General features: G+C 51.1%; 1 long non-coding RNA gene across 7 annotated transcripts in view; it reads left to right on the top strand.

Moving 5' to 3' along the window:
• The first annotated feature begins 1,159 nt into the window (after positions 1 to 1,159).
• The window catches only part of LOC139675720 (uncharacterized), a 51,873-nt gene continuing 31,842 nt past the window's right edge, over positions 1,160 to 21,190 (top strand). For 2 of the 7 annotated variants that reach the window (XR_011698531.1, XR_011698527.1), the window contains exons 1-2: positions 1,160 to 1,367; positions 11,632 to 11,753. This is a non-coding gene — a long non-coding RNA (uncharacterized lncRNA). Of the gene's footprint in view, positions 1,368 to 6,713; positions 6,795 to 7,553; positions 7,638 to 11,631; positions 11,754 to 12,587; positions 13,340 to 18,380; positions 18,443 to 19,494; positions 19,925 to 21,190 lie in introns of those variants that run through there. The other 5 variants (XR_011698526.1, XR_011698529.1, XR_011698528.1 and 2 more) reach the window with 5 other exon arrangements.

The raw sequence follows: 21,190 nt of genomic DNA, 5'->3' as shown, positions 1-21,190 counted from the left end.
CAGCAACTTTATATGAAAAAGTGCCCTGAGGTGAATAAATTGAACTCTTTCTCATGGGCCTCTGAGCAGTTCCACGAGTGACTGAACTCACTGCAGTGACAGGGAAGCTGCTCTTGCCTCAGGTGATGTTTTACAGCAGTTCCTCTCATGGCCATTCATTAATTTTCAATATTGCTTTTCCTAAACTCATTTTCTTTGAAGTGATATTTTCATGGCAATGGAATGTGTTCTCCATATCTCAGGGTGGGGGGTATTTGGGTGGGATTTTTTTTCAGTTTTGTTGGTTTTTTTAAGAACAGGCTGGGCCAGGGCAGGGGGCACAGCAGCAGGAATTTCTGCCTGGAAAGGGTGGGCAGGCACTGGCAGGGGCTGCCCAGGGAGGGTTGGAGTGCCCAGCCCTGGAGGTGCCCAAGGCAGGACTGGCCGTGGCACTGAGTGCTCTGGGCTGGGGGACAAGGTGGGCATCGGGCACAGGGTGGGCTCCATGGGCTGGGAGGGCTTTGCCAAGGTGGGCATCGGGCACAGGGTGGGCACTGTGGGTTGGGAGGGCTTTGCCAAGGTGGGCATCGGCACAGGGTGGGCTCTGTGGGCTGGTAGAGCTTTGCCAAGGTGGGCATCAGGCACAGGGTGGGCTCCAGGGGCTGGTAGAGCTTTGCCAAGGTGGGCATCAGGCACAGGGTGGGCTCCAGGGGCTGGCAGGGCTTTGCCAGCCTCAGGGATCCTGGGATTCTGTGCTGCTCTCCATCAGAGTGGGGTGGAAGGAAGAAAAAGGAGTTTCAAACCTTCTCATCTCTGGAAATGTTGGGCAAAACTTTCTGTAGCCAATAGTTCTTGGTCTTGAGAACATTTCACTGTCTCAGACCTTCTCCCTGCCCAGTTCAGGGACTGGCACAGAGATGGGCAGCCCCTGGGCAGGGCACTGGGGCAGGTGAAGGTGGGCAAAGCACCGATGCAAATGCACTGAATGTTCCTCCCAGTGATGGAGCCTGTGAAAAGAGGAACAAAGAGCCAGGAAGGGCTCTGGGCAGCACCAGCCCGTGCCCAGGGCAGGGGTGGCATCACCTTCCCACTGCTGCTCTTTGTTTCACTGCAGGGCACTTTGTCTTGGCTGCCAATGGGAACAGTGAGGGCTTTAGGGCAAAGGGCATGAAGACACTGATTAACCTTGAGGCTAATCTCAGATTTTCTAGAGAAGTGTGTATTAATATCTCCATTTCCCCTTTGCCACGTTTTCCCTTGGGATATGGCCAGAAATTCCAGTGTGAAACAATGTCTTGGGTTTGCAGCTAAAGGGAACAAACAGAACTGCCCAGGATGGATTAACATCAGTTGGATCCTTCAGGAGTCACTGGGAGTGTGAACTCCAGGTAAGGAAGTACCAGAGAGGTAATTTATTATCCAATTGATAAGAAATATTGCAGAGGGAATGAGACAATGAAAGCAACTTCTACAGGAAATATTTTACAAAGAAGAATCTCTATGGGAATGTAGCAGGGGCAGAAAATTGAGTTGCAAATTAAAAAAGATAAAAAATATGGAGTCATATATAACAAAATTCAGCTTTTTAAAATGCAGCTTGGGAGGGCTGTTATTTATTTGTGGATGGGGAAAAACAGGGCAGTGACTGAAGCAGAGAAGGTGGAGAGGGAGGGCAAAAAGGAAGGGAGAAGTTAAAGAGGAAGGGAAAGGGACTGGGAGGGGCTGAGGGGAAATCAGGGCAAAGAGGGAGAGTGGTTTGGGAAGGAGGGAGAGAGGGAGCACAGGCAGAGGCACTGCTGGCTCTGGGGGGAACCAGGGGTTTCTCTGGGCTGTGGAAAGCTGGGAGATGCTTCCTGGGGCTCTGGAGACACATCCCCTGCCCAGGGCTGTGTTTGGGTCCCTGCAAAGGGCTTTGTGCTGCTGGAGCTCCTTTGGATTTCATTCCTCTGCGTCTGTTCAGGGGGGTGAGATCATCCCTGTGCAAGTGTTGCTGTGAGTGCTCAGTGATGTCTCACTCCTGGATGGGACCTGGAAATGCAGGAACTGCTGCTGGAGGAGCTCCTGTTCCCCACTGCTGGGCCCAGGGAGAGGTTTCTCTGCCCTTCTGAGTGTCCCAGGGGGTGATTTCTCTCTGAAACCCACAGGCCACATCAGATCACCCACCTCTGCTTCCCTCACTCCTCTGGCTCTTCCCAACCCGTCCCTCCCTCTGTCCCTCCATCCCAGCACTGGAGTTCCCTCCTCCAGTGAATCCTTAATAGGAATTCTGAACATTTCCTTCCTTTGCTCTCTGATATTGCCCTTCAATATTTACAATTGGCTTAATGGAAAAAAGAAGGTGAATGAAATTAAGGCGAAAGCCTGAAAGGAGGGAAGGGAAAAGGAAAGGGGGAAAGCCACCAAACCCTTCACCAGTTGCCAAGGCAGCTTCAGGAAGGTGATGTTGGAGTATGGAATTAAGCAGCAGGAATCAGGAGAGGTGCTGAGGGAAGGCTGAGGAGCAGGGAAGAGCCCTGTGCTGAGCTGCTGTAACACCCAACAGTTCCCAGTTCATTCCCAAGAGCTATAAATGAAATTAAAATGGAGGGAACTTGAAATATTTTCTGCCCAAAAGGTTCTTCAAAGAAGCACAGAATCATTAAGGCTGGAAAAGACCTTTAGGATCATCAAGTCAACCATCAACCAGCACCATGTTCACAACTGACCCATGTCCTCAAGTGCCACATCCACAGGTTTCCAAAACCCCCCTCAGAGTCAGGGCTGGTTCCCAAGCTCAGCTTTCCCCCTCAGACAGACCTTTGCTCTCTTTCAATCCTGTTCTATCAAAGAGTAACATTTCCAGTGAATTGTTTGAACTCTGTCCTAAACCCCTTTCTCTGGGCTGGGAGAGTACAAATCACTTGGTGGGACTGGATTAAACTTGCTCATTAAATCCTGTTCTGTCACCCAGAAGATGATGCTGTGGGTGGGTCTGAATGCTCCTTTTATCACATATGGTCCCACAGGGAGTTGGACTCCATGAGCTTTATGGGTTTCTTCCAATGCCAGAGGTTTCTGTGATTATTTCTAACAAAGGTCACCCCAAAGGTTTGAGAAATACAGATCCAGACCTTGACTCCCCAATATTTATCCTAATAACCTGAAGGAGCAGCAGGCTGGCACTCACAGGGCAGAATGAAATCCTTGCTAAATCATCACCTCATGAAGAAAATTGCTTTTTTAATTCAATATTTCTCTTTCAGCTGTTTCTGGAGAGACATGCTAATTTAGGAGCTTAATTGGTTATCTGCAAGAACATTATTAGAGGCACAAGTTTTCCCCAAATCACTTCCAAGTGAAACCAAAGGCTCACGTAAGCGAAGCGTGTGAGCAAAGGCACAAATTGCCTCCTTAATTAGGCCATAATGGGAAATCAGGTCCCGGCACATCATCTGTGCAGCAGCAGAGGAGGGACAACGATGCTCTTGGCTGCTGCTTTGGTCACCCACACACCAGAACTCGGCAGTGACAGCCCAGCAGGCTCTGGCTGGAGATGTGACAGGGCACAGGGGCAGGAGGAGTGTCCTCCTTGAGCCAGTGTTGGTCCCACCCCACAGCTGACCCACCATGGGCTGCACATCCAGGACCTTCTGCCTGGAAAGGGTGGGCAGGCCCTGGCAGGGGCTGCCCAGGGAAGGTTGGAGTGCCCAGCCCTGGAGGTGTCCAAGGCAGGACTGGCCATGGCACTGAGTGCTCTGGACTGGGGGACAAGGTGGGCATTGGGCACAGGGTGGGCTCCATGGGCTGGGAGGGCTTTGCCAAGGTGGGCATCGGGCACAGGGTGGGCTCCATGGGCTGGGAGGGCTTTGCCAAGGTGGGCATCGGGCACAGGGTGGGCTCCATGGGCTGGGAGGGCTGTTCCAAGGTGGGCATCGGGCACAGGGTGGGCTCCATGGGCTGGGAGGGCTTTGCCAATGTGGGCATTGGACACAGGGTGAGTTCCCTGGGCTGGGAGGGCTTTTCCAAGGTGGGCATCGGGCACAGGGTGGGCTCCATGGGCTGGGCAGCCCCTGCCAGTGACTGCCCGCCCTTTCCTGGCAGAAATTCCTGCTGCTGTGCCCCCTGCCCCTGCCTTGGCCCAGCCTGAGGCCGTGCCCTCTCCTCCTGTCCCTGTGCCCTGGGGCACAGCCCGACCCCCTGTCCTGGCTCCCCCCTCCTGGCAGGGATGCAGAGCCAGAAGGTGCCCCCTGAGCCTCCTTTGCTCCAGCTGAGCCCCCCCAGCTCCCTCAGCCCCTCCTCCCCATAGAAGTGACTCCCCACTTGGGCTCTGCCAATGACATTCCATGACTAAGACACCTCTGGCACGAAGATGGATAGAAATCCACCTGAAACCCGAGCACAGATCATTGTTGTGGAGCACAAGGGACTGTTGCAGCCCTGCCCCCTCCTGTGCTGCCCTCCAGCCCTGCCCTCAGCACTCACCCCTGCCCAAGCCCCTGGCATGGCTGATTTATTTATTTCTTATTATTTTTGATCGCTGTGGCTTATCCATAGAATTGTTTGAGACATTTTTAATATATACCTCAGAATTTCCCAGACTCCTGGTGTTGGTTCCATCAGTCTGCCAAGACAAGCACCAGGGGAGGTGCCTACAACACTCACAGGACCCTGAGACGTGGAGTGAGGGAAACCTTTGGAAAACATCCCGAGGAAAGGATTAGATGTGGCTTTGTCAGGGACAGAGCAGAGCTGGTGGGCTGGTTCTCACAGATAAGCTCGGGGAGGGGAATTTATTGCTAATGGCTTCATTTCCATCCTCTGCCGTGGTGCTGGGATGCTGTTCATGGAAAAATTGTGTTCTTTTCCTAAGATAGATCTCTAAAAGGAACAGATTTATTGGGTTCTTCATGCTCAGAGGTGGAGTAGTGGCTGTGGGCTGGAAAACACTGTTCCTCCAGCACTGCAGAAGAGTTTATCTTCCTGCTGCTTCTCGGGGGGTTAGGAAGGTGAGATTTGGGAATTTTTCTGAGAGGGAAGCTGAGAATTTGTTGTTATTCAAAGGGCTACGACTGAATCTTGTGCTGGAGCTTCATCACTGGTGGAGCTGCTGCTGAGTGGCACCAAAAAGGCGTTGAGAAAATGTGGTCCTTCCTCAGAGGGCCCATTTAACTGGAGTTTCTGAACATAAATCCCTCATCATTTCCTCTTCTTTTGGAGAATTTGATGTAATTTGCCACTGACAGATGTAACTGTAAAATTAAGGATTTTTCAATGAATTATAATGAGCAAACGTGGGTTTTCTAAAGAGCTTTTCTATTTCAGAAATACATTTGGAATGCTGATTACATGGGATAATTTGGATTAGAACTGTGGGCATTTTCCTCTGGGCAGTTCTCTGAGAATTGCCAGGTCTATCCTGGAGCACCAAGGGACCCAATTTTTGTGGTGCTTCCCTGGGCTGACACAGAACTCGAGGTCATTGTGAAGGAGTGAAGGTCAAGGTTGTCCTCTGGGGCTGCCCATTGAGGTGCTCACCTGGAGGGTTTGGGTCTGGCTGTTTGACACCATTCTCTGCTCTGGGTGCTGCTCCAGCAGAGCTTTGGAGGCTCCCAGGGCTGGGCAGCAGCTCTGCAGGTCTGGCCCCTGCCCTGCCTGGGGCTGCTCAGAGAGGCTGCAAAGCAGCAAAAGAGTTCAATTCCAGGGCAGGGTCAGGGGCTTTATAGCAAAGAAAGTGCTTTTTGTTCCACATCTTCCAGAGCCTCCAAATGCTCCCCAGTCTCAGTGCAGTGCCAAACCTGATGCAGGGGAGGCTGTTGGCACTGCCACTCCTGGGCTGTGGGAATGTGCTGGTTTAAAGGGAAACTGTCAGGAGAAACAAACCCACCACAAAAGAGAGTATAAGTCAGAGTTACAATTTAATAACAATATTACAATCAATGTAATGGCACAAAGAGAAATTGGGTTTAACCCCAAGCCCAGCAGTGTAACCCACCCCCTGGGGCACAAACACAGGGGGGTTTGGTGGCCCCTGTGCTGAGCCCCACGTGGTTCCCCCAAGTCCAAAGGAAAAGGAAGGGAGAAACCTGTTGGTGCAGATGATGGCACAGTCTGGGCCAGAGTGGGGGGCTCCTCCTGTGCAGGGGCTGCTCCTCCTCTGGATCTGACCAGTGGTTCCCCAAGTCCCCAAACCCCAAGATTGTCTCCCCTCAGGTTTGGGTGGGAGCCCCCAGTGCCTCCCCCAGGATAGGGAGTTCCACACTGGGGGATCTGACTCTGGCAGTCAGGGGGGATTTTGGACTCGTTGCTGGCCCATGGGCAGAGCTGAGCCCTCAGGTGGGTGTGGAGGTGCCAAGGAGTCCCTGCAGGGCAGTTCTCCCAGCTCCTTTGCCAGGCTTCTTTCCCAGCCAGCTCCCAGCCTGAGGGCTCAGCTGTGCCCTGGGCAGCTGCTGCCAATGGGCCATTGGGAACAGTTGCTGGGCAATGGCCCAGAGGGTTTAGAATGCCCAGCTTTGGTCACACCCACACAGGGACAAACTGGGCCCACCTGCTGAACTGGGACACCCTCCCGTGCCAAGCTCTGGGATGTCCAGAGACCTCTCATGGATCCCACCCCACCCCAGGGGAGTCATCTTGCTCCCCAAAGCTTGGAGGAGCCTCCTCCTGGCACTGCCATTGGCCCTGCACCGTTTCAGCACACCCTGAGTACAACTGAGATATTTGTACTTGTTTTTCTGCTCTGATTTCTACTGTTTCAGGATCAACCATAATTTTATTCTTTCTGATCAATTCAGTTTAAGTGGATTGAGGAGGAAAACATGATGTTTGGGCTCTCATAGGTGAGTTTCTAACACACACTCAATATTTTCTGTCACAGCAAACCATTTAAAGCTGCTGCATTTTATTAGAGTGGACTGGAAAACAATAATCCCTGTTGATAAAGCTTTTTTTATCCCTTTAATTGGTCTTAAAATCACACTTTGGTTGTTGTTTTGGGCTTTTTTTTGTTGGCATCCTAACAATGATCTTTTCTTTGGCACTAATTACATATTGACTGTTGATGTTCCTTCACTGCTGGGTGTGTTTGGACACAGATACAACTTTATAAACAGCGGGGAAAATAAGTGCAACAAGCCTGGTGGGAGCTTGGTTAGAGCCAGGCAGGTCCTGCAGGAGGGCTGGGACATCCCAGGAGAGGATGGCAAACCTTGGTTTAGGACTAGGAAAACACAACTTTTCATGGATTTTTCTGCACTGTGATTTTTGCAAACAAACTGAGCACGGCTTTGCAGAAAGGAGATGCTCAGTGTGCTGAAAATGTCCCTCATGTCTAAGGACTGGCCAGAAATGAGGCTTTTGTGTGTGTGGTTGTTCTGACTGGGTTGGATTTGAGCTGTGAGGCTCCAGGGAGCCTCAGATTTGGAAAACAACCCCGCTGAGATGGAGATTATGTGAGAATAATGGATTTTAGCCCAGCTCAGGTTTTGGCTTCGCACACCCTTGAGCACATGTTGGTTTGCACCAACTGAGAGATGATTTTCTCCTGTGGTTGGTGGTGAGAGATGCCTCTAAATGTAGGGTGCCCTTTATGTCCCCAGCTCACAGCACTGGCTGTGCCACCTCACCAACTCCTGTCCCTCCTGGAGGTGCCATTGCCATGGAGTTCTCAGCAGAAAACCTCAGTGAGTCCCTCCCTCCCTCCATCCCTCCATCCATCCATCCATCCATCCATCCATCCATCCATCCATCCATCCATCCATCCATCCCCCCATCCATCCATTCCCCCATCCATCCATCCATCCATCCATCCATCCATCCATCCATCCATCCATCCATCCATCCATCCATCCATCCCCCCATCCATCCATTCCCCCATCCATCCATCCATCCATCCATCCATCCATCCATCCATCCATCCATCCATCCATCCATCCATCCATCCCCCCATCCATCCATCCATCCATTCCCTCATCCATCCATCCATCCATCCATCCATCCATCCATCCATCCATCCATCCATCCATCCATCCATCCATTCCCCCATCCCTCCCTCCCTCCCTCCCTCCCTCCCTCCCTCCCTCCCTCCCTCCCTCCCTCTCTTCATCCCTCCCTCCCTCCCTCCCTCCCTCCCTCCAAGGGCTCCTCCACTCCCACACTACAAACCCATCAGTGTTTGCTGTATTCCCATTTTATGGCATTTCAGGCACTTTCCCTGCAATCCCTGCACAATTCCTTCATTTCTGCCCCACTTCTGAGCACTGGTCCCACCTGCTTGGCTTCCTCCCTCACCTGCAGGTGTTTGCCTTCCAAATAACTCAGTGCTGGCACAGAGAAGGGTCAAAATACTAAAGCAGTGTTCAAAAATAATTACCTCATGGATGGTTGTGAAGTGATTCTCTAATTAAAGCAGAGAAACTGGGAAAGTGTCTTAAAACCCCATCAGGTTTCTTATATTATATCGATATAATTACCACCCACTAGAACGTGACCCGAGAGTGATGATCAAGTCTTAAATGCCTGAAGTTAAAGTTTAATTAAACCTGATGAAGGGAAAGCTCAAAACTGGCCAATTTCTTCAACTCTGGACCATTTGACAGGACGTGGGATCTCGTGTGCTGGTGGAGTCAGAGCTGGTGTTAATCACACTAATAAAGTTATTTTAATGCTAATGATGGTGGTGGTGATGATGGCAATAGTAATAATAATAATAATAATAATAATAATAATGCTGTTATGTCTGAGAACTGACAGACTCTGATCTCCCAGATAACAAGAAGGAGGAAACGAAAGGCTTTCCTGGGAAAGATCACAGCAAAAATCTCCCTGATTTCAGCCTTCAGTGACAGTTTCTGCCTCAAAACTGAAACCTTTGGGGCTCCTTCACTGTGTTCACCTGTTTAATGAGTAACTGAGTATTGCTATCATAGAAATACCTTCCCAGATGGCTTTGAGTCCTTAAACTCAATAATGTTGGGTTGGGAGCTGCAGGGGGTAACTGGGGCTTGGAGAGGAACTGAAGGGGCTCTTCCCTGTTGGACTGGAGGGTCCTCCTTTCCCTCTTCAGCAGCAACAGCCACAGGAGCTCCATCTCCACCCTCTCCTTGCTTTGGAAATAAACCCCCTCCAAAGGGGATTTAGTTTTTCTCTCAGTTCAGTTCAGACGGTCCTTTGGGCACACCCAGCCCCAGAGGCTGCTTGGAGTGCCCCAAGCCCAGTGCTGGCCGTGCCCCCACAGGGGGTGTGCCAGGCATGTCCCCACAGGGGGGTGTTTGTGCCAGGCATGTCCCACAGGGGGGTGTTTGTGCCAGGCATGTCCCCACAGGGTGTTTGTACCAGGCATGTCCCACAGGGGGTGTGCCAGGCATGTCCCACAGGGTGTTTGTGCCAGGCATGTCCCACAGGGTGTTTGTGCCAGGCATGTCCCCACAGGGGGGTGTGCCAGGCATGTCCCCACAGGGGGGTGTTTGTGCCAGGCATGTCCCACACGGGGGTGTGCCAGGCATGTCCCCACAGGGGGTGTGCCAGGCATGTCCCACAGGGTGTTTGTGCCAGGCATGTCCCCACAGGGTGTTTGTGCCAGGCATGTCCCCACAGGGGGTGTGCCAGGCATGTCCCACAGGTGTTTGTGCCAGGCATGTCCCACAGGGGGGTGTGCCAGGCATGTCCCACAGGGGGTGTGCCAGGCATGTCCGACAGGGGGGTGTGCCAGGCATGTCCCACAGGGGGGTGTTTGTGCCAGGCATGTCCCACAGGGTGTTTGTGCCAGGCATGTCCCACAGGGTGTTTGTGCCAGGCATGTCCCACAGGGGGTGTGCCAGGCATGTCCCACAGGGTGTTTGTGCCAGCCATGTCCCCACAGGGGGTGTGCCAGGCATGTCCCACAGGGGGGTGTTTGTGCCAGGCATGTCCCCACAGGGTGTTTGTACCAGGCATGTCCCACAGGGTGTTTGTGCCAGGCATGTCCCCACAGGGGGGTGTGCCAGGCATGTCCCACAGGGTGTTTGTGCCAGGCATGTCCCACAGGGTGTTTGTGCCAGGCATGTCCCACAGGGGGGTGTGCCAGGCATGTCCCCACAGGCCATGGGGGAGGGAAGCACAGAGAGGGGCCAGGGGGAACTCTGCCTTTGGGGAGACAAGGATGGGAATGTGGGGACATCCCTTGAGTTAGTGGTGTGGGGTCATGTTCTATTCCTATTTTTCTCTCTTCCTTTCCTATGTTTCTGTCCTCCTTTCCTATTTTTCTGTCTTCTAATATTCCTATTTTTCTGTCCTCCTTTCCTATTTTTCTGTCTTCTAATATTCCTATTTTTCTCTCTTCCTTTCCTATTTTTCTGTCTTCTAATATTCCTATTTTTCTCTCTTCCTTTCCTATTTTTCTGTCTTCACACTCTTATTTGAGTCCAGCCACAGCCAAAGATCTGCAGAAGGGCCAAAGTCAAACTGGGCAGAAATCAGGAGAAAAGCTGTGCTGGAGTTTGGGGAGAAAAGGAGTTTGGGGAGCTGGGGGGTCTCAGATGTGTCCTTGCAAGTGAATTCTTTATTCCCAGCCACCAAACCCACACTTATTTATTCACTCCACAAGCCATTAATTCATGATCATCCCAAGAATTCACATTGAAGTGACTTTTGCAGCCTTTGGGAGAGAAAACATTCCTTGCTGTGGTTGAAGGGAAGGTTTCCCAGTGAATAAATCTATCTCTGATGCTGATTAAATGTTCAATGCAGCATTTTGACAACAGATTCACACTGATTTCAATGCTAGAAAAAGGCTTGGAAAATAAAGTGTTGATAAAAGCCCTGACTTCTATTTGACAGTAATTTTCAACAAATTCCTGCCTTTCTATTAATACCAAATTGGAGAATAAAAGCAGTAGAAGCACTGGAAGTGGTGATAATATTTGCTAAATGCTGAATTTAGGCAATTTTGAGTTAGACTTTGCTCCTTCCTGCTGGCCTGGTGTTATGGGTTCACCCAGGTGGGCCTAGATTTGGGCTCTGAAGTCTGGACTAGGCTGAAGCTGTCAGCTGACTTGAGCTGGGCTGAGCTAACAGCTGACCTCTTCTAGCCAGTAATTTTGTATTCCATATCACATTATGACATCATCTCCAGGGCAGTAGGAACCAGTGTGGGAGTGGTTAAGGAGTCGCTTCTCAGCCTCCTCTTGGGAGGACACACGATGCTGTCCCAGGGGGCATGGAGAGGACCAGGCCCACCACTGGCTCACAGGGTACCTCAGGAAAGTAAAATGTGTTGTTCTGGGTCTCTCCTTTCTGCTTGGGTTTGTCTCCCTGGGGAATAAGCTTCTTCTTAAGTAATGTGTAGTTAGGACAGTAGAATTTGTGTGTTGGTTAAGAAGTTGAGGTGGGGAACTTGTTGTTGCAGACTTGTGTGAGTGAATATTTGTACTCTCTTCTAATTGTCTCTTTCTTTCTGTGAAAAATATATGTAGATTTAGTATAAATGCAGTTTGAAGTGTTTTTTCCTTTCCCCTCTCTTTTCCTCCCTTTCCCTGGTGTTAGGAGGGAGGCTTTTCTCTCTCTGCTTGGGGGGGTTGGCAGTTGCTTATCTCAAACCAAGACACCTGGGAGCTGCAGAGTTGCTGTGAGGAATGGGCAGTGCATCAGCTGCAAAAATATGGCCTTGGGGTTTGAAAGATGTTCCTTCTCCTTTCACAGGAAACAGCCCAAAAACTTGGGCATGTTCAGCTTTGTGGCCCCTCCTTGTGCCTCAGGGACCAACGAATCCCTCAGGATCAGGAGAGTGTGTCCAATGAAGTTATTTCTCCTCATTCAAAAAGGTATTTGAAGAAAATTCAGTTAATAGAATTCTTTAAAAATGGGGGTTTGCAGTTTTGTTTTGGAGGCTGCAGGATGAGATGCATTTTGTTCATCTTCCATCTGCACTGGACCTGTTTGGCTCCACTGGATTTCAGCAAGGCCAGAGCTGCAGAGAACTCTGAATTAAGGCTGGGTGCAATCTCAGGAATTGTGTCCCCTCTCCATGTCTGTGCCTTGGACAGAAGGAGCTGATTTCCCTTTTCCCTCCTGCTCTTCTCTGCTCTCCACGTGCAGGGAGCAGAGTCCTGACCCTCCCCTGCTCTTGGCTGTTCTGGTTTCTGGGTCATTTCTGATTGCCAGGATGATTTTGGGCTGCATTTGGTTGGCAAATCATTCAGAGCTCTGTGTCTGAGGGGAAAGGTGGAGCAGCAAATGGTCCTTGTGCTGTGCTGAGTGACCTCACCAGGAGCTCCAGGACATGGGGAAGAGAGAGCAGTTGGTTCTGGGGTTAATCTGCCCTCATTTATCCTGGTGTTCTCTTTGGCAAAGTGTGTTTTGTCAACAGAAGTGTCAGACAGACAAGTGGGGAAATATTCATATTTGTTTTGTATTGAAATGTCTTTGCTGTGCCATAAAACCATCACAGAACAACCATGGAATGGTTTGGGCTGGAAGGACCCCAAAGCCCCCCCAGTGCCACCCCTGCCATGGACAGGGACACCTCCCACCAGCCCAGGCTGCTCCAAGCCCTGTCCAGCCTGGCCTGGGACACTCCCAGGGATGGGGAAGTGTCTCCTAATTCTGTTCTCTCCAGATTTCTGTATTTCATTCCAGCTTTTGCAATTCTCTTTCAGATACAAACTGTGAAATTTGAAGGTCTCAAACCACAGAGCACTCCGAGTGCAGCTCCATTTCCAGCAATTAATAGACTAATAGTATCATTAAATCATTCTTACATTAATTATTTCAGTGGGTATGTCAGACTAAGAACCACAACTCACTTTTTCACGGGTAACTCAACCACCTCATCACTGAAAAAGTCCAAATCTATTTCTCTGTATCACATCCCCAAAACCAGAGTGGAGCCCTGAGTTTCTCCTGACCAAAGGCAGCAGGTTTAAAATCTGAAAATATAAAATGAGCAGCCCCCAAGAGTTAAAGTTTCACTTCCATAAGGTAATAAAAAAGAGGAATCTTAATAAGTGTCTCTCTGTGGGTCTGCAAAAGGAGGGGCCACAGGACCTGCTGATGTGTTTGAGGGGATGATTGGGGAGTGTTTGAAAGGGATTTAGGAGCAAAGAGAACAGAAATAGTTACACTGAGCAGCTTTTCCTGCCTGTGCTGAGTGGGAGGGATCCCAGAAACCAAAGCAAACTGTGCTGGGCACTGCTGGTCCCTCCAACTGGAATTCCACCTCCTGCTCCCTGCAGAGATTTGTCAGGAGGAAAGTTCTAATCCCAAAGAATCCACAGTCCCTGCCCCCTGAAGCGAAAATTAATCAAGTAAATCTTGATGACTTAAGTGAGTACCAGCTTGTCTTAATGTCTGAAACAATGAAGGATCCAGAGCTTGAGCTGTTTTACCACTTTAAATTAATAACTTCCCATCTGCTGGCAAAGATAACAGTGGCCTGAATAAAGCCTGACTTTCTGGCTTGGGTAATGACTCCTTTTCAGCTGAGATTATAGAGGCAGAGAATGGGAGACGAGCTGTAATTAATATGCTTTCAATTACAATACCCTGCACTGTCATATTGCTCCAATATTCATGAGCTGGAGAGGGGCTGCTTGTGAGTCTGATGGGGAGGAAATGAAGGGAATGTGGGAGTGCAGCTCCAGCTCCTCCTGGAGAAGCCAACCTGAGTTCCTGCCTCCCATGCATTATTCACACTTGGCTTTGAGAGGCAGAGACTGGTCCAAACTCTGCCATCACTTCTGGGCAGCAGATGCAGAACAATTGAAGCTTCATTGAAATCTCACTTCAGTTTTGTTCCAGTTTTGTGATGGGAAGTGAAGCCTCCTGTGGGTTTGCCCCGGGACTGTGGCAGCTGCTCTTGGCCATTCCCTGTTTGTGCCAGTCCCTGAACTGGGCAGGGAGAGGATCTGAGGCAGTGAAATGTTCTCAAGATTAAGAACAATTGGCTACAGGAAACTTTCCCCAACTTTGCCAGAGATGAGATGGCCTGAAACTCCTTTTTCTTCCTTCTACCCCACTCTGAGGGAGAGCAGCAAAGAATCCCAGGATCCCTGAGGCTGGCAAAGCCCTGCCAGTCCACAGAGCCCACCCTGTGCCCGATGCCCACCTTGGGAAGATCCTGCCAGCCCATGGAGCCCACCCTGTGCCCGATGCCCACTTTGGCAAAGCCCTCCCAGCCCATGGAACCCACCCTGTGCCCGATGCCCACCTTGGCAAAGCCCTCCCAGCCCATGGAGCCCACCCTGTGCCTGATGCCCACCTTGGCAAAGCCCTCCCAGCCCATGGAGCCCACCCTGTGCCCGATGCCCACCTTGTCCCCCAGCCCAGAGCACTCAGTGCCATGGCCAGTCCTGACTTGGGCACCTCCAGGGCTGGGCACTCCAAACCTCCCTGGGCAGCCCCTGCCAGTGCCTGCCCACCCTTTCCATGCAGAAATTCCTGCTGCTGTGCCCCCTGCCCCTGCCCTGGTCCAGCCTGAGGCCGTGCCCTCTCCTCCTGTCCCTGTGCCCTGGGGCACAGCCCGACCCCCTGTCCCGGCTCCCCCCTCCTGGCAGGGATTGCAGAGCCAGAAGGTGCCCCCTGAGCCTCCTTTGCTCCAGCTGAGCCCCCCCAGCTCCCTCAGCTGCTCCTCATGGGATTTGTTCTCCAGGAGCAGAGCAGAATTGGGGTTGTTGGCATTGCCAGTGCCAGCAGAGCTGGTGGTGCCAGCCTGGGCTGTTTGCTGGCAGATAATGCTCTTGCCTGTTTACATTCCAAAAATAAGTCCTGAAAGTGTAGAATGAGTTTTTTGCCAGCACCTGGGAGGGTCAGGGCCACACTCTCCCTTCTGAGGTGTGTTCCTGATGCTTTAACTCTGTGTGTGTGAACCTGTTGACCCCCTCTCGTGATGGCATCTCGTGTTGACCCCTGGGGGGGGGGAACTTCTTTTGGGATAACTTTTGGGATAACAACATTTCCCTGGAAAGGCTGCTCAGTCATCAAGTTATTCTCAGGTCTTGCATTTGAAATGCAAACCAGGTTGGATGGGGCTTGGGGTGACCTGGTCCAGTGGAAGGTGCCCTGCCCCTGGCAAGGGGTGGGCAGAGATGAGCTTTAAGGTCCCTTCCAAGCCAAACCTCTCATTCTGTGATCTGTGAGATAAAAAGAACATGTAATAAAACCTGGGAAGGCAAACAACCTCCAGCTTTTGTAATTTGAAACCCTTCTTTGTCTGTGGTGTTTGAGACAGAAAATACAACAGTGCAGTGATAAAATAACTCCTGAAAATCAGCTGCTTTTGGAGTAGAAAAATTGTTTTTAACAATAAATAAATCAAACCCCATGTCCACAGCTCCTGCTGCTTAGAAATAACAGCTGACAAAGGAAATAAAGGCTTGATAGTGACAGATAAGTGTGACACAAAGCACTTTTCAGTGGCCCAGCTCTGACAGTCCTTCCCCAACAATGTGCTGACACTGAGGAAAACACCCACCCAGGTTTTATTGCTGTGCCACCTGATGTGCCAGGACTGCCAGAGCCAGGGCAGGAATTTAATGCAGTAATTCCATGGCATGTCCCTGATTGTTTCCCAGTGCTTTATTTGGGAGGGGTTTGTTGACTCATTCACCAAACATAAAACTCCCTGTTCATTCCAACATGAAGTGCCAATTGCCTTCAGATGCAGTCTGGATCTGGGGTTCAATCCTTAATCTGGGGTTCAATCCTTAATCTGGGGTTCAATCTTTGTCTGGGGTTCAATCCTTAATCTGGGGTTCAGGCCTTAATCTGGGGTTCAATCCTTAATCTGGGGTTCAATCCTTAGTCTGGGGTTCAATCCTTAATCTGGGGTTCAATCTTTATCTGGGGTTCAATCCTTAATCTGGGGTTCAATCTTTAATCTGGGGTTCAATCTTTATCTGGGGTTCAATCCTTAATCTGGGGTTCAATCTTTATCTGGGGTTCAATCCTTAATCTGGGGTTCAATCTTTAATCTGGGGTTCAGTCTTTATCTGGGGTTCAATCCTTAATCTGGGGTTCAATCTTTAATCTGGGGTTCAGTCTTTATCTGGGGTTCAATCCTTAATCTGGGGTTCAATCTTTATCTGGGGTTCAATCCTTAATGTGCCCTTTTCTGCCAGCTCTCTCTTTGCACCCCCATCACTGGCACATCCAGATAAACCACCCCAATACTTTGCATGTGCTCAACAATCATCTTAAACAAGAAAATCCCCCCCTGTTAATCCCAGCAAACCCCCAGATTTTATTGCAGTGCTGCCAAAGTTGTTTCCCTGTTCCCTGCAGGTGTGGAGGGCAGGTTGGGTTCCTTCATCCCTCACTGATGTTTATGACCTGTGTCTGCTGGGCTGTCACAGTGTGCCAGGGACGGGTTTTATGGAGGGTGAAGATACAGATCTTACTTCTGCAGGCTCAGAACGTTCAGGAAATAATTGCAAACCCTCCATGGGCAGGTGTGTCCCCCCTACCTCAGGTGTTGGGAGGGAGCAAGTGGCACACTGGGCAGGAGGACAGGACTGCTGGGGGGTAACAAACCCTCCATGGGCAGGTGTGTCCCCCCTGCTTTAGGAGCTGGCATGGAGCAAGTGGCACACTGGGCAGGAGGACAGGACTGCTGGGGGGTAACAAACCCTCCATGGGCAGGTGTGTCCCCCCTGCTTTAGGAGCTGGCATGGAGCAAGTGGCACACTGGGCAGGAGGACGTGGCAATCCAATGTATGCCCTAAAATGCCCCAACGTGCCCTAAAATGCCCCAACGTGCCCTAAAATGCCCCAGCACTGGGTCAGGGAGCTGGAAATGAGGTGGGAGAAGGGTGTCCTTACCCAGCCTGTGTCCCAACCTGCAGGTTCCTCACTGCTTTTGTTGGGTGGTATCAAATCATTGGGAAGCACCAGCTAATTAGAATGGCCTTATTAGACACTTGCATCTTGTTATCTTAATTGCTATACTCTTATCTCCTCCCTCACCTGTCCCCTCCCAGGTCACCTGGGCTAACCCTGCCCAGGGCAAGCACCACAGGCAGCCAGCACTGAGGTGTTTTCATCAGGTACCACTGAGAGAAAATGGGAGGATTCTTCTTTCTGTAGAATTATTTCCATCAGCCTCGCCTGGGAGCACATTATTGAATGTGTGGGGTCACCCCTGTCCTGAAGAGAAATCCCTGGCTGGGAGGGTGGGCAGGCCCTGGCACAGGTGCCCAGAGAAGCTGTGGCTGCCCCATCCCTGGGAGTGTCCCAGGCCAGGCTGGACAGGGCTTGGAGCAGCCTGGGCTGGTGGGAGGTGTCCCTGCCCATGGCAGGGGTGGCACTGGGTGGGCTTTGGGGTCCCTTCCAACCCCAACCACTCCAGGATTCCAAACTCTCTCCCCCTCCCAGCACTGAGGGCAGAGCTGCAGATCCCCAGATCCTCCTCCCAGCCCTTCTGGCAGAGTTTGTCACAATGGCCACCCTGGTGTCACCCTGGACCTCCCCAGGGAGCCAGAACTGCTGGGAAGTGATTGAATGATTGATTGAAGATTATCACAGAGAACATAAAAGTCTTATTTTTCTTGAAGACTCAGAAACGAAATAGTGTCTTATCCCCTAATTCTACAGCCTTCTTTGGGTCAAGGCTTGGCTCAAAAGCTCTTTTGTGGAGATTTCCATGTGATTCCAGGATATTTCTCTTCCCCCCCCTCCCCTTCTCCAGCTTCAAACCCAGCAGTTCACACTTGCCCTTTGTTTTTTGGGGTAAATCTATTTATCTTTAGACTGGAAAATATGATTAGTACCACTAAGCTGCTCCATAATAGAACCTAATGAATTAAACCAACTGATTTAAAGGTAAGACAGTGGTAATTTCAGTGAGTCTGAAGTTCTTCAGTAGGTTAAAAAATAGGCTGGGAAAGAATAAAGAGGATAAATGGCAGTAGATAAATTAATATGAAAAAGATCAGCTTTTATGTAAAATTATCCTGGTGTACATCATAAACGTTTTCTTTTTTATATAGTGCCAACACTAAAATCCACTGCTCCCAACAAGAACATTTTAATAAAGGCTATTAAAACTCAGAGCTGTGATATATTAAAAAATACAGGGATCATTTATAATGCTTATTATTGCTTCTGGAATAATCCTTAAAGGTCTCTGGCAGGCAGTTCTTCTTCTTTGGGATGCTTTTATTGGGAAAAAGTGTTCCCTTGAGCCTTTTGAGGGCAAATGAGCCGGGGGTGCATTAAAGAGGGTGGTGGCTGCTGAGGTTGGTGGGGCAGAGGTGGCAGGAGGTGGCTCTGTGGGGCTTCACTTGAACCTTCCCCCTCCTGCCCCTGGGTGTCCTGGCCCTGCAGGACTCGAGGAGCATCCACAGTGGGACACAGAGAGGGGGGGAAAGTGGGATAATCCAGGGAATATTCCCTAATCTCCCACTGGACTGTGGGCCAATAGTGAAGAGCATTTTCCCCTCCATTTCCCTGGGCAGGACATGTTAATGAGTGTTAATGAAGAGGCAGCTCTGGCCTGAAGGGCAAACACTGCTCAGAGGTGAGAACCCCCAGGAGCTCCCACTGTGACCCCCTTCTCCTTGGGCAGCCACTGCCACCTCTGACAGACATGTGTGATTCCAGCACTGATCCCACTCTGTGATTCCCAGCACTGATCCCACTCTGTGATTCCCAGTACTGATCCCACTCTGTGATTCCCAGCACTGATCCCTCTCTGTGATTCCCAGCACTGATCCCTCTGTGTGATTCCCAGCACTGATCCCACTCTGTGATTCCCAGCACTGATCCCTCTCTGTGATTCCCAGCACTGATCCCTCTGTGTGATTCCCAGCACTGATCCCACTCTGTGATTCCCAGCACTGATCCCTCTCTGTGATTCCCAGCACTGATCCCCCTCTGTGATTCCCAGCACTGATCCCTCTGTGTGATTCCCAGCACTGATCCCACTCTGTGATTCTCAGCACTGATCCCACTCTGTGATTCCCAGCACTGATCCCACTGTTCCAGCACTGATCCCACTCTGTGATTCCCAGCACTGATCCCTCTGTGTGATTCCCAGCACTGATCCCTCTGTGTGATTCCCAGCACTGATCCCACTCTGTGATTCCCAGCACTGATCCCACTCTATGATTCCCAGCACTGATCCCACTCTGTGATTCCCAGCACTGATCCCTCTGTGTGATTCCCGGCACTGATCCCACTCTGTGATTCCCGGCACTGATCCCACTCTGTGATTCCCAACACTGATCCCACTCTGTGATTCCCAGCACTGATCCCTTGTGTGATTCCCAGCACTGATCCCACTGTGTGATTCCCAGCACTGATCCCACTCTGTGATTCCCAGCACTGATCCCCCTGTGTGATTCCCAGCACTGATCCCCCTGTGTGATTCCCAGCACTGATCCCACTCTGTGATTCCCAGCACTGATCCCACTGTCCCAGCACTGATCCCCTGTGTGATTCCCGGCACTGATCCCACTCTGTGATTCCCAGCACTGATCCCACTCTGTGATTCCCAGCACTGATCCCACTCTGTGACTCCCCATCCTTGGGCAGCCACTGCCACCTCTCACAAACCTGTTTATTTCCCAGCACTGATCCCTCTGGGAAGGAGATGTGATTCCATGGGGTGTCCTGTGCCTCGAACCTCTGGGGAGCTGCAGCCAAATGGGATGGGATTGGAGCTAAAGAATTCCCGCAGACCGTGAGACAAAGGAAAATTTAAGCCAAATATTGCCCTCTGTGCCTGAGAGATCCCCCTGGCACAGCAGGGATTTGAGGAAGACTCAGAGGGCACTGCCCAGTGTTGGCACGAAGCTTTGGAGGAATTCCCTAAGTGTGTTTACTGTTTGGTTACTCCTGAAGCTTTTAACGCTTCCTCACATATTCCTCATGTGGAGAAGGCACATTAAGTGTTTCCAGAGCCATAAAATATTAGTCATATCCCAGGAAAAGCAAGCAGGGGTCATTGCAGCCAGGCTGATAAATACTGCATGACTGCTGAACCTTCCGGGGCTGTAATTAAGGCTGATGGCAATTAGTGGGGGCGGGGGGAGGGAACCATAAAAGTAAAGCCTCTGGAATTATTTATTGCAGATGTTTAGACCTGGATCACCCAGAGAGCGTGGGGGTTAAGAGGGGTGTGCACACTGGGCTGGCTTTGGCTGCCAGATGCAAAAGGGATCTTTTGGGTTTAATTTGAGTTTTGAAATGCGTTCCTGGTGAGCAGATGAGGATTTAGAATCATGGAATCATAGAATTCAGATGAGGATTCCCCACGTCTTTTGGGGGCTGGGGGTGTGGGCAGACACTTTTCATGCTGGGGAACACAGTTTAGTGGTGGGCTTGGCTTAACTGTTGGCCTCGATGGCCTGAGAGGGCTTTTAACACCTAAATGAGTCTGTGATTCTGTTAATCTTTAATTACAGAGCTGCAACCGCAGCAGAAACCTGCCCTGATGGGGGTCTGAGTGGGGATTTGGGGGTTCTGCTGGGAACAATCCCTGGTGACACGAGTGCCTTGGGCTGCATGAGAGGACAGAACAGGGACAGCAGCAGGGACAGGACAGGGACAGCAGCAGGGACAGCGCAGGGACAACACAGGGACAGCACCAGGGACAGCACCAAGGACAGCACCAGGGACAATACAAGGACAGCACAGACAGAGCACAGGGACAGGGACAGCTACAGAACAGGGACAGTACAAGGACAGCACAGGGACAGCACCAGGGACAGGAGCGGGAACAGCACAGGGACAGCAGAAATACAGGGACAGCACCAAGGACAGCACCAGGGACAGGAGCGGGAACAGCACAGGGACAGCAGAAATACAGGGACAGCACCAGGGACAGGGACAGAACCAGGGACAGCACAGGGACGGCACAAACACAGGGACAGCACCAGGGACAGGGACAGAACCAGGGACAGCACAGGGACGGTACAAACACAGGGACAGCACAGGGACAGCACCAGGGGCAGCACAGACACAGGGACAGCACAGGGACAGGAGTGGAACAGCACAGGGACAGCACCAGGGACAGGAGCGGGACAGCACAGGGACAGGGACAGCATAGACACAGGGACAGCACAGGGACAGCATAGACACAGGGACAGGGACAGAACCAGGGACAGCACAGGGACAGCACCAGGGACAGCACCAGGGACAGCATCAGGGGCAGCACAGACACAGGGACAGCACCAGGGACAGCACCAGGGACAGCACCAAGGACAGCACCGGGGCAGCACAGACACAGGGACAGCACCAGGGACAGCGCAGGGACAGCCCCAGG

The sequence above is a fragment of the Pithys albifrons genome, chromosome 9 (genome assembly GCF_047495875.1).
Source record: "Pithys albifrons albifrons isolate INPA30051 chromosome 9, PitAlb_v1, whole genome shotgun sequence".
NCBI classification, from domain to species: Eukaryota; Metazoa; Chordata; class Aves; order Passeriformes; family Thamnophilidae; genus Pithys; species Pithys albifrons.
This window is presented reverse-complemented; position numbering and strand designations above follow the sequence as displayed.